At 32.8% G+C, this 12,239-nt stretch overlaps 1 pseudogene; it reads left to right on the plus strand.

The window, feature by feature from the left end:
• Positions 1–450: 450 nt before the first annotated feature.
• On the plus strand, positions 451–8,801 carry LOC134379115 (protein cornichon homolog 1-like; annotated as a pseudogene).
• Positions 8,802–12,239: the final 3,438 nt, after the last annotated feature.

Genomic DNA, 12,239 nt, shown 5'->3' on the forward strand with positions numbered 1-12,239 from the left:
TTGGGAGAAGTGTCTGAGTGCCCCTTCACTCTTTGGCTGGGGGGGTGACTCTAGGCAAGTTTGTTGACACTCTGGCTAGCATACCATGATCCTGCTGGTTGCACCAGGGTGTTCTGGATCACCTCCATTGGAATATGTGACCTTGGGTAGGGTTTCTCTTTCCTACAGACAGAGGCTCCTCCTAAGTCCTTGCTTCCCCCAGTTGGGGGATGGTTTGGTGGTTGTTGGGAACTTTATTTGGCTTTTCTGGGTTTCTGTACTATCTGGGGATTTTGCATGTCATCTCTCCACAGGTAGAGGCAGTCTTGTGGGCTGCACACGTATCTGCCATCCGTGGGTGTGCTACTGAAGAGGGCACCGTGATTCCCCCTGTGGGTTGGGCCCCTGGGTTATGGGTCTGCACTCACTTACCTCTTTCCCCAGGCTCTGCTGGTAACCCTCTTTATGTCAATGCAGTTGACTGGTCAGCAAGATGCCTGCATGGTGATGGTGGCAGCTGCAGCTGCAGATGCTGCTGTTGTGGAGGTGGGCCCCCTATACACCAGCATCCCATGCTCCTGCCCTCTGTCAGCAGGGGCTGCCCTTGGCTCCTGAAGGTCCCCATGCTCCTACCAGCTGTCTACATAGGTCTTTAATATTCCAATGTGACACTAAATTCTTCATGCTATTATTACCCCTTTCTAATATCCTAACTCTCTTTCAAAAGTAAGATATTATTTTCCCATTATTTTCAAAATATGTATTTATTTGCTCATTCTTTAAATATGCAGAAGGTAGTTTCCTAATGGCTGTCCTACACCACTGTAAAAATAAGCTTTCAACTAGACTTCCATATTTGCTTATAGTTATTTTTGTCTTTAACCTGATCATATATAGAAAAATATTATGATTAAATTTTAGATTATTTCTTTTTTTCCTTTTGGAGTGCTTACCCTATCTATTTGTTTTTGTTTGTATTCTATGCCAATATTTATTTTTTAATCTTAGTTTATTTTATTTATTTTTGAGATTAAATGATAACATAGTTCCAAAAGCCAAAACTACATATAAAGATATAATGAGAGAAGTGTCACACCCCAATCAGTCTGTCCCATCTTGTTCACTCCCACTCCTTTAAGTGTTGTACCATTTTGAATTTCCATGGGCTTATTTTCCAAAGCCTTGCTGACAGTTTATTGTCAAATTTTGCAATTTTTGCCCATCTAATAGCTGATAAATGATAGTTCTACTTTTTGTTTCTCTCATTTGTAGTAAAGTAGAACATTTTAAAATTATTAAATAATCTTAACATAATGTCTGTTATTGTTTGTTGACTACAATTTTCTCAGGTTATTTTTTGTCTTTTTTCCTCAATTTTTAGGTCTTTTATATATTAAAGATACCATGTTTTATCTGTAATTTATGCTGCAAATATGTTCTACAATTTCAGTTATCTTTAGAATTATCTCATGGTATCTAAATACATATTTTTTCTTTTTGTTATGTAAAATATTTAAATGTATTTTAATATATCAATGTTTTATTTTATTTCTTCTAGATTTTGAGTCATAGTTCGAATGTCTTTCCCTGCATCTAGAATATATAAATCTTTACCAATGTTTCTTCTACTCTTCTTTGTTTTATTGAATCTCTTAAATTTCTAGAATATATTGTTGTGAATGATAATGTGTTCTATCTACCCAATTGGCCATGCAGTAGTCTCAACACCATTTATTAAAAAGTTCATCTATGCCCTATTATATTGAGAGGTAAGTTTTATGATATATTAAATGCCCCTGATAATTTAGATCTATTTCTGGACTTTCTATTCTATTCTGTTGGTCTATTTGTCTGTTTATGCACTGTTAACACACTATTTTAAATAGGGTGCCTTTACAGAATGTTTAATACTGAGTAAGTCTTGCCACCCATGCTTCCATTTATTCTAGGTGCATAAAAGCTTGTATTGGCATTTTATTGGTATTATGGTAAATTTATAAAATTACTTAGGGGTAAGAGTAACCTTTATGATGGTGAGTCACCCTATTACAGAATAACATATTTTTTCGTTTGTTTAAGTCTACTTTCTGTCTTTCAAAGATATTTTAATGTTTTTTTTATAAACAGTCTGTATGTTTCTTTTTAAGTACATTTTTTTAGTCTTTGATGTTGCTATAGTAAATAGAGTTTTCTCTAGCATTATGTCTTTGAACTAGTTGTTGTTTATGAGTAACGAGGCTCTTAATTTCTGTGTATTAGTTTCATTCTGCTACTTTAGTGAATTATTTTGAGTTAAATTTGTTTTTGTTTCTTTGGACATTCCAGGTGTGCCATTATAACATGTGCAAATAGAAATAGTTTTACTTCCTATTTTACAATTTGAAGCAGTAATTTACTTATTATTTCTAATTGAATTATGAGACATCTCCAGTACAATGTTAAATACTAGTGGTTTTAGTCATCATCTTAATTTTTGTCTGGTGTTAGTGTAAAAGCCACAGTTTTCCCATTAAGTAAAATACTGGCTTTATAAATAATTTATTTGTTTTTACCATGTTAAGGAAGTATCTATCAATGTCACACTCAGAGTGACATTTCTTGTGCTGGTAGAGACTTTAGATAAGTCTTCTGTTTGTTTCCCTCTTTTCTCTTCTGACACATTTCCTTGGATGGCACTATTTTCCACAGAGGTGTGACCATGGAGTATGAAATAGCTGCATTTAGATTTGGCTTATCTTTTTTGTTGTTTTAATTAGAGATATTTTGATTTTTTTGTAATTTCCCTATTTTTCTAGATGTTCTGAGTGTAAGAGTTTTGTGTAGTTGCATTTCTTAGGGAGGATCCACATTGCTTTCTGAGAAAGTGTAGTGAGATGCTGCTACTGGTTTCGCCACATTCCAAATCTCCAGCCTCATTTTCTGGACTATTTTTGCATGATTAATTTTTTAATTAAAGTTGAAAAACACGCAAAAGAAATATATATATATATATTATATTTATGTAATTTATTTAGAATAATGCCTAGGAATAGATTTATATGTGGCACAAAACAAAGCTTCTAAAATGTACTGCGGAAATTATACCATCTTACCATGTAAGTTTCTTACTTGTTTGTTAACTGTTAACTTCATTGGTGGTAACAGAGCCTCAAAAAGCCTATGTGGAATAGTTGAAAAAAAGAGTGATAGAGAGAGAATTATTTTTATTTTGCCTATAGCCATCCCAGCTAACATGCTGTCATGAACACTGACTTATTACTATAGCCTAAAACATAGGTTCTGAGAATAGTTATAGCTATCTTAAATAGTGAACATTTTTACTGTGATTTTGAAACAAAAAGCAGAAAATTAAATTACTAGAACATCATTTTGAGTTCTTTCTTAGGCAAAAAAAAAAAAAATTCTGAAGCACATTTATTGAGGTTGCATATGGGACTTGCCCCAGATGTGCATTACAATGGTGCATAGGGAGGAAACATGTTCCATGAAACCAGTTCTCCCTCTTCAAATTTTTCTGTCTTGTTAGGATGACTACTGCATCAAATGTAGACATCAAACTCTTTGAGTTTTACATATTTATTCATTTTAATTTCTCATTTAAGCTCTTCTTCTTCCTCCTCCACTTACTATTTCATGTATGGCACCCAAATGTTAAGAGCAATGACAACTATATTCATGAACTTCATCTATGTATGAATGTATAAGTAACCATTTAACCTTTAAATATCAGGATAATCACTCAGTAAGCCAAAGGCATAGGTGTCACCAGCTTTAATGCACACACTTATTTGCTCTTGGATTTTATCACTTACAACCATTAAGAATTGAAAGGATAATTTATCTTGAAGGTTGAAGCATGTGTCATTTAAGTAAGTGTTATCTAGGGACAACAAAGGAACCATAAACAGATGGATTAGTTCTCTGTGCACTAAATCTAAAGGGTACTGAGCTGCATGATCTCTTTTGTTTATTTTATTTTATTTTTTTTGTCCCTAGCTCAAGGTCACAAGTGGAAAATAATAATTCCCCTCTGAAAGCCTCATTTCCTAGGAAGGTAAATTTCATTATGGTTATGCTATCTTTATATTAATTGTTTGGTTTTTCTGAAATTATGCAGAAAACCATGGTAATTATATTTGTATTAGTCTATTGCTTTTTCTATGCTTTATGTATTTCTAAAGGTTTACTTTATTAAAATAGCATCCAGTAAAGCCAGGAAAATGCATAGTGGTAGGCAGAATAAAGAGAAAAATAAATAATATTTATTGAGAACATATATTATGTGCTATTCACTGTAAATAAGCAAGCTCATTTAATACATACATTACCCCTGTAATTTAGATAATTTATGTCAGTTTTACAGACAAGGAAATGGAGGCTATATTCTCTATATAACTTTTACAAAGTCACAGTTCTTCTCTTAAACCCAGAGTGAATACTAGGTTTATGTGACATTTCCTGTAGCTTGATACCTAGTAGAATATTGAGATGTATAAAAAGTCTATATAAAACCCCAGTATTTCTTGAAGTATGGTTATCATGCAATATGAACTGTTGTGAGTGTAGTATTGGCATAGGGATAGATACATGGATCAATGCAACAAAGTAGAAAATCTAAAAATAGACCCACAAATAAATGGCTAATAAATTTTTGACAAACAGTTAAAGGCAATTCAATGGATAAAAGATATTGCTGTGGATTAAATGTCCCCCTAAAACTCTTTGAAGCTTGATCTTTTTCACAGTGCTAACAGGGTGGGAAATCTGATTACGGTATTTGAAAGGAGGAGCCTTTCAGAGGTGATTAGGTTGTGAGGAGTGTGCCCTCATGAATGGGTTGATCCATTCGTAGAGTAATGGACGTGGTTTTGATGGCTTCATAAGGAGTGCTAGTGAGCAGGTTAGCTGTATTGTTCAGCTTATTTTTGCCATGTGATACCCCGAGGTGCTGTAGTGTCACCACAACAAAATGAAGGTCCTCACCAGATGTGTTCCCTGGACTTTGGACTTCCCACCACCAAAACTGTAATAAATAAATTTCATTCCTTACTAAATTACCGAGTTTCAGGTATTCTGTTATAAGCAAAAGAAATGGACTAAAACATATCTTTTGAACAATTAATGCTGAAACAATGGGATGTCCATAAGCTAATAATAAAAGAACATAAATCTAATATCTAATACAATAAGTTAAAATGGATGATAAATTTAAATGTAAAATTATAAAATATTGAATGAAAAAACAGGATAAAATATGTGTGACCTGATGTTAGTTCTTAAATGTGACAGGAAGCTACAGACTGGGAAAGAATATCTTCAAATCATATATCTGACAGAATGCTTGTATCCAGAATACATAAAGAACTCTCAATACTCAAGAAAAAGAAAACCAACACCTCTATTAAAAAACAGGTACAAATGCTTCATTAAGAGGATATGTAAGTGTTAAAAAGAACATGAGATGAGGTCTAACATTATTAGTGAGCACAGAAATGCAAAGGAAAAATCATAATAATATACCCCTGTAACACTTTTTAGGGTGGATAAAATTAAATTATTGGCAATTTCAAGTGATAGCAAAGATCAGCTGGAACTCTCATGCATTGAGTTGGAAAATGGTGCAACTCTGAAAAGAGTTAGGCAGTTTCTTACAAATGCATACTTACTATATGACCCAGTAATCACATTCCTATGTTTTTTCCTTGAAGAAAGTGGAGCTTACTTTCAAACAAAAACCTGTATATGAGTATTCACATAATTCATAATTCCAAAAAACTAGACACATCTCAAATATTCTTTAACTTGGATAAATCTCTAAAGCATTATACCAGTGAAAGAAGCCAGTCTCACAAGTTTGCATATTGTATGATACCATTTGTATGCTATTCTCAAGATAGCAAGTCTATATTGACAGAGAAGAGATCGATAACTTGCAAGGACTAGTGCTAGGAGGACTGAGTGACTGAAAGAAGGATATCATGAGGTACTGTTTTGGGATAAGGGATCTGTTCTGTACCCTGTTTGCTGAAAGTTACACATGACTCATAAATGTGTTCAAATTCATAGAAGTGTACACCAAAAAATATATTATCAAAAAACTATTGTGGACCCTTTAAAGAGTCAGTAGATCATGTCTAAGTTCTAAGTTATTAAGTGTGAAATAAAATGTTTTATAACATTGCAAGTTATTATATGAAAAACTAATTTCATATTAAAAAGAAAATCATCCTTGAAATAGACCAGTGATAAGGCTTTAGGTACACATAAAACTAAGAAACCAATTAAGAATGTAAACATAAACTAGGAGTAATGATTCTGTTTATATTAATTTTTAATGCTTAGATAATAAAAATAAAGAATATTTCAATTTTTCTCCACTGTATTTAATTTTTAAGGAAGTTATTTTTAAAATAATTTTAAATAAAAAAATTTAAATGATAAATTATTTCTAATTCTTTGTAGTCGCCTTCACTTTCAAATGAATTTTGGTTTGGACAGCATGTTGTTTGTTTTTCCTGTGATTAAGTAAATAGTGGTCTTGTTTTCTTACATTGACCCAGAACATTAACTCATCTTTTCATACCTTACGAAATTTTTCCTTCTCCCTCCACGTAGCTAAAGCTCTTTTTTTCATTTAGTAGAAATCCCGCTCCGTCTTTTACTCTACTTTCTTTTTCTTTTGCTCTGATCACCTTGTTAGTCTGCCCTTGTTAGCAATGATCAGATGTTGCTTAATACTGTTCCTGCCTGTCATTTTTCTTATTAAATAATTAGGAAGTTTCTTGAAAGTGAGTAAAAATGAATTTGTCTCTCTTTTATAGAGGCACAGAATGTACCTACCATATTATTATAGTCTGTATGATGATAAACATGATGATTCATCAAATCATTGTAGGATAATAATATTAACTTTTCTTTCATTGGTATTCCACTTAGTTAATTAGAGGGTAAAAAAATAAGTTGTAGAGAAAATGCTGCTGCACTGATACTCAAAATGTATATATCTCTTCCAAAATACATTGTGATATTTAAAAGAAGCAGGTGAGCCTATAGAGTTAAGCTGCTTGAGAGCTGACAGCTGTCCTGTCCTGTTATAGAGAGATTTTCTCAGCTTGCTAGAGCAAGCTGAGAGTCAGCAGACTGACTTGCTCTTGTCACGCAGCGATTGAGCAAGCTCACAGTTAGAAGACACATGTCAAATTACAAGGTATGCACATAGCACTCACCTGTCAAGTTTCCTATTCTAGGACAAGACGAAAGACCATGGAAACTAATAAGGAGTTGACAATTTGCATACATGTATTCAGTACAAATAAAGAAGAGAGTCTTGGGTTCGGGGAGATTTGTGTTTTCACAAATCAGAGGATTTCTTGTCTATATATGAAAACATAAATAGATGGAGTCTTGAGGAGCCCAACCCAAGACTCTCTTCTTTATTTGTACTAAATACATGTATGCATATGGTCCACTCCTCATTAGTTTCCATGGTGTTTTGTCTCATCCTAGAATAGGAAACTTGACAGGTGGGGATAATTCAGTGGGGGACAGTGGGTACAAAAGCAATTTGTGGTAATGGGCATTGTAGCAGTATGGATCTGGCCTTCACATCTTGGTTACAAGGGGTGACAATGAGTTTTTTATCACATGAATATTCATAACCAATAAAAAAAAGAAATCCCATAAATTCATAAGGCTTAAAAGTACACTGTAGAGATAAATTAATAGCTGTGTTGCTTAAGGTATTCAGCTTCATTACTGATTGTAAATGTACACCTTCTATTAGTAGCCGGCTAACGTACTGAGGAGAGGGAAGAAAGGTCTCCAGATGTTTGACATTGTCATATAATATTACTTCTTTAAAGGTTCTAAGCTCCTTGATAGTGGTAATTACTTATCTTTGAATTTTCCAAAATCTTGCAATATTATGGGCAGAGTATATAATAAATTTTTTGTTGAATGAATGTTTTATACATACATGTAAAGTGCAATCTCTAGGAAATTGTAAGACAAAGAACTTTTTAAGCTTGGAGAAAACTATATTAAGTGAAATAAGCCAAGCACAGAAACAGAAATACTGCATGTTCTCACTCATATATGGAAGCAATAAATAAGTAAGTAAATAAGTAAATAAATAAATAATTGAACTTTTAGAAGTAGAGAGGAGAACTGTGGTTAGTAGAGCCTGGAAAGGGGAGAGGAAGGGGAGATAATAAGAGGTTGGTTAATGAATACAAAATTACAGCTAGATCAGAAAATAAGTTCTATTGATTTACAATAGCGCTAAACATCAATAATTAACAATAATTTATTGTTTGTTGTTAAATGACTAAAAGAGAGGAGCTTTAATATTCTCATCACAAAGAAACAGTAAATTTTTATGACGATGAATTTGGTAACTACCTTGATTTGATGACTATACGCTGTATACATGTATTGAAATATAACTTTGTGGCTTATCTTCTTCTCCATCTGGCACATTATAGCATTTGATGAGCTGAAAACCGATTACAAGAATCCTATAGACCACTGTAATATGCTGAATCCTCTTGTACTTCACCCATGTTTTCTTCTGTGTCACATTTCTTTGTACAGCAGAGTGGCTTACACTGGGTCTCAATATGCCCCTCTCGGCATATCATATTTGGAAGTATATGAGTAGACCAGTGATGAATGGACCAGGACTGTATGACCCTACAAACATCATGAATGCAGATATTCTACAATGTTGTCAGAAAGAAGGATGATGCAAATTAGCTTTTTATCTTCTAGTATGTTTTTTTTACTGCCTATATTGCATGATCTGTGTTCTAGTGAGCTCTTAGAACACCACACAAAATAATTGGTCCAGTTAAGTGCATGCAAAAAGCCACCACATGAAGGGATTCTATCCAGGAAGATCCAAGAGTAGCCTATGGAATCTGATCAGTTACTTTAAAAATGACCCCTTATTTTTTAAATGTTTCCACATTTTTTGCTTGTGGAAAGACTATTTTCATGTGTTATACTCAGATAAAGAATTTAAATGGTATTATGTATACATTAATATAAAATTACCTCTGGTGTTGACAGGTTTGAACTTGCACTCCTTAAGGAATATCCATAATCCTCTGAATGACTGCACTAATTTCTGACTGTCCTTAGTCCATTGGAAGTTTTGTTTAGAGGAACTTGTGGGGCTCGTTTTAGTTTTATTGAAATGCCATCTAATTATAAATTAGCAGTAGATATCAGGTGCTTCTTATGACCTGAAAATGTATACCTGACTTGTGGGAAACTTCACGGATTTCCTTATCTATCATGTAAACGATTATATGTAGGTACATATACAAAAATAAGAAGAGTGGTATTTTTTTCCCCTTTGACTTGAATATTATCCCTGTAAATTGCATGAATGAGAGATTTCCTATATTTCCATCAGAGCTACTTTAATTCTTAAGCATAAGTGAACATGATATAAAAATATATGCTGAATTACTTGTGAAGAATGCATTTAAGGTTATTTTAAATGTGTTTTTATTTGCAAGACATTACTTATTAAGAAATCGGTTATTATGTTTATTGTTCTAATCTGGTGGCAAAGGTATTCTTAAGAATTTGCAAGTACTTTAGCTTTTCAAAACTGAATGAGAAAAAATTGTATAACCATCCTGCTGTTCCTTTAGTGCAATATAATAAAACTCTGAAATTAAATCTTACTTTCAATGCATTGTTTTAAAGATTATATATAGCTATTGCCTAAACTTGCTTAATCCATAATAAAGATATTACTGTCATTTAAAAATAAAAAGAAATATAACTCTGTACCCCATAAATATGTACAATTCATAGATTTCAATAAAATAAAATAAAACATAAACTAAAAGAAAACATTTTAAATATATAAGTAAATTCTAATTTTTGGTCTTCATATCAAGAATAAGTATATCCCAAGTTATCTACTACTCTAAGGTAGGTACTGAAAGGTAGAAAACTAGTTAGGATTAGTCAGAATTTATGATATAGTAGTTTTTCATAAGTAGACACAATAAAATAAGGATTTTGAAAGGAGAATTGAAGAGTAAGCTGTTAGGCCCAGGGAACATGCATTTTTGGTTGGTTTATATTCATATTTTCCAGTTCCAACTATCTTCTGGAACAAGTGGTTACTTTGGCCTGAAATCATATTATTCCATATAGACACAGTGAAGTATGTGTCACAGAATTGTTTAACCCGGGGACAGGAAAACATGTTTGGTCCCAGTATTGGTTTGGATAGTGACAAGGGATTAGGTTGTTTTCAGTTTTCATTATTATTTTTTGCATTGTTATTTCTTATTCCTCTGCTCTGCACTCATTTTGTATCTCCATCACACTTGTATTGAATTTCTTTTACCCATTCCCCTATGTCAAACCTGTCATTCATCTTCTTCTACGACTCATACTTGTGTTCTGAAAGGATTTCTTGGGCTAATACTCTCAATCAGTAAATCTATTTTTTACAGAATTCAGTTTATTATCTACTCTCTCTCTAGTATTTTTAACCCTTGCAGTCATGTCTTTCTTTTGTATTTTTATTTTTATCAGCACCGCACTCTACCGAGTGAGCCACGGGCCGGCCCTGTATTTTTATTTTTAATAATAAAGTAATGTTTCCTAATTTCAGACATTCTAACACTTTGTATGAGAGAATAATTTAGCTAACGAGCCAAACTGCATAATTTCTATTATGTTCAGACTATCTTCTGAAAATGAATAAGTTGATATAAAATCATATTTGAATTCATAAGGAAATAATAAATTTAGGTTTTATAAAATTATTCAACATTCATGTAAGTTAGCATTTACAATGCTATCTTTGAAAATCAGAGTTGTAAAATTAACAGTTATTGTTTCTAAATTTTCACTATATCTGTCCAAATGAAGATTTGAAGGCAACCACTATTTTCCTACGAATATGTTTGTTTTTCCCCAGGCAGAAAATTGTAAAAAATATGAACACAATGCAAGAGAACAGATTACTTCTCCCAAATGTTTCCCAAATAGAAAAAAAAAAAAAAAAGATAGTAATTTGAGCTAATTTTAATATTACTCACAAATATATTTAACAAGATGTTATGCTAAGACTGAAATATTTTATTACATAAGATCATAGTATTATACAGAACTAGTAATTAAGTTTTAAATGTGTTTCAAATATATCTTCCCGACAGTACTGCTTTGAATTTTCAAATGCACTCTTTTTCTTTAAGGGCTGAGAGAAAAGAAGTATTGCTTAGTCTGACACCCTTACATTTCCATTGCACTGTATTGCATTGCTTTCTAGCTTTATTTTGTCCCAGAAGAACATTTCATTTTATGGCCGGTAGAACCTGTGTCACTATTTCTCTCTGCCCTGAAGCTGAGTAGCTTTGTAATGCAACATGTTCAACTCATGGGAAATGAGGACATATCTTAATTGCTTTACTGCTAGGGAAAGTAAACAAGACCTGCTTATTGAACTTATTCAGTTGTTTGTAAAATTAGAACAAATGCAACAGTATCCTGAATTACAACATCATATTCTCAGAGCTATTAGATCACATGTGTAACTTCAGTCAAGTAGAAGGTTTCTGAAATAAAATATCTAGAGCATTTTTCTGTTATAAATTCTATGAATATGGACATTTAAAAAAATCTTTTAGACGTGATTAGACATACATAAATTAAATACATCAAAACTCAGTATCTAACATGTGGAGATGGGGAAAGAATTAAGCATGGAGGATAAAGTAAATAAAAGTTAAACACAGTAAAATAAAATGAAAGGTCTTGTACACACAGATGATGACAGGGTATCGTGGATTGAAGAGTCAGATCACTTCAGCTTGGAACACATCAGAGAGCTTAATGTGAACTTCAAGTATTTTTAATATAGATAGTATGTATAATGAAAGTGTGAAGTGGTTTGTGCAGGTGAGACATGTGGTTTTGAAGCAGCCATCTAAAAACCTGTAGAGGATGCATAAAGCATACGTACTTCACAGGGCCTGGTTTTCCAAAGCCTTGCAGTTTCAAATATTGACCTTACAAAAAACAGGAAATTTCCCCCAGGCTATTGAGTCTCTGTTGTAAGATAAAGAGTTGTAACACAGCAAGGCTGCTGGTTCAAAGACAGACAAGTTACTGACTGATATGTAAAGATACTGGGAAATTGCTGTAAGAAGGGAATGTTTGCTAAGATCAAGTCTAAGATAGCCATATGGAGAGTACACATTATTGCTTTTCCCGTTTGTATTCCCAAT

Source organism: Cynocephalus volans, chromosome 5, assembly GCF_027409185.1.
Source record: "Cynocephalus volans isolate mCynVol1 chromosome 5, mCynVol1.pri, whole genome shotgun sequence".
In the NCBI taxonomy this organism is placed as follows: domain Eukaryota; kingdom Metazoa; phylum Chordata; class Mammalia; order Dermoptera; family Cynocephalidae; genus Cynocephalus; species Cynocephalus volans.